The sequence below is a fragment of the Kryptolebias marmoratus genome, linkage group LG17, assembly GCF_001649575.2.
Source record: "Kryptolebias marmoratus isolate JLee-2015 linkage group LG17, ASM164957v2, whole genome shotgun sequence".
In the NCBI taxonomy this organism is placed as follows: Eukaryota; Metazoa; Chordata; class Actinopteri; order Cyprinodontiformes; family Rivulidae; genus Kryptolebias; species Kryptolebias marmoratus.
The window spans coordinates 18,060,453-18,062,202 of NC_051446.1; positions in this window are offsets into that span (position 1 = coordinate 18,060,453).

Below are 1,750 nucleotides of genomic sequence, written 5' to 3' on the forward strand. Positions count from 1 at the left end.
TTAAAATTGGTTTTGGGCTTACAAAACAACTCTTTCTCAAAAATGACAAACCAGTGTGAAGGAACACTTGTAATATTTCTGCTGCCTGTTCAAGTTATTAAGCTGAAATAATCAATACTTTTGTTCCAAAAGAGGCAAAAAAGTCTGATAATGGTTGGACTAGAAACAAATCTGTCCTTTAATGAATCATTTTGTGTTAGGTCTCGATTTGAATCTTCCCTGTAGGCGTGATTTGTTGCCCAAAACTGAACATTTAACTTAGTTTTGTTTGAGCCAAATAAAATAAAAAATCTGAGAGAAAAACTTCAAGTTTTCAGCTCCCTGTTGTGAATAACAAAGGTCTCAGCGGCGCAGAAAGTGCCGAGCACTTTTGGAGCACACCGCCATCCTTAAGCTCCAAAATCAGCAGTTTTCTAAAACGTTCGCCTGACTTGATGTACTGCCAGTTGCACACATTTCTGTCTGCCTCGCCGCAGAGATGAAAATCACATTTGATCCAGTTTGATAACGGAACTGGGTCATGGTTTGAGAAATGTTCCTCTCACCACAGTAGGGAGAACAACACACACTCACACACACACTCTCTCTGCCAGCTTTGAGTCCATGGGTTGCCAACAGCTCTCGTGTTGCAAATTAATTTTTTGGGGGGAGTTAATCGTGTTATTTATGGTAATTAAGAAAGAGCAGTCAGCTTAAATGAACTGTCAACTTAAATAAAAGGTGCTCAGAAGGATTGGACGATGAAGGGAGGCGTTTTCTGTTCGAGGAAAAATAGTTTGTGAAATTAGCTGTAAAATTACTCCCTGAATGTTAGGTTAAATGTGGATTTTCAGCTTTACATTAATGCTTTTTTGTATATAGCAATGCAACAGTGGCTCAAATGTGCATCTTATGACTCTTTTTACTATAATTTTCCCGTACTTTGGTGTTGTCTTCAGTTTTTCTCTCATTCTTTTTGAGTGAAACAACAAAACCTCCATTGAATGCAATTTTATCACATTTGTTTCCTCCTCTAACACCTCAGAGCAGCGATCAGAAACAGTTTGTTAAGCAGACCAACATGCCTCATGTTGGTTAAAACACACCAAGTGTAAATTTATTTCTGTTGCTTTATTTAAAAAAAAAAAACCCAAACAAACAAAAAAAGAACTGAAAGTCACAGAGGAAAACATTGTAATTATAGGAAGTGTCTGTGTTCATTACAGAAGAGAGAACGGTAAAAATAGTTACTGTCTGGACACAAAAACCCCAAAATGAAGCCAAAAAATCTGTTCATCTATAAACTGGTGGCTTTTAGAAGGCAGGATCTACACTGCAAGTGTCCAAGCTAAAATAAGAAAATAAATATTAGACTTATTTGAAGAGCAATTTTACAACTATTAGCTGAGTTTAATTGTGAAGAATTAACAATGCAGACAAAAAAAGCCCGCTTTCTTCTAATTAGGTGTCAGTGATGGTTTACTTTTGACTTTTAGTGTATAAATTAAATTTTCACCATGCATTTCGTTAGTTTAATCAAAAACATTGATCGTTTAATTTTTTCTGCATTTCCTTTTTTTGTGTCGAGTGTGAGGTTGTGCATAATTAATTTAAAAAGACATTGATAAAATCACCCATTCACTCCTGTGTCGAAGTTTTGCGTCCTAACTTTGTGCAAACCCAATCATTTCTCCTTCCTCTGTCTTTTTAAGCACAAGACTAAGGGACAAAACATTTTCTTTTTTTTTCCAAAATAACCAAACGCACAACC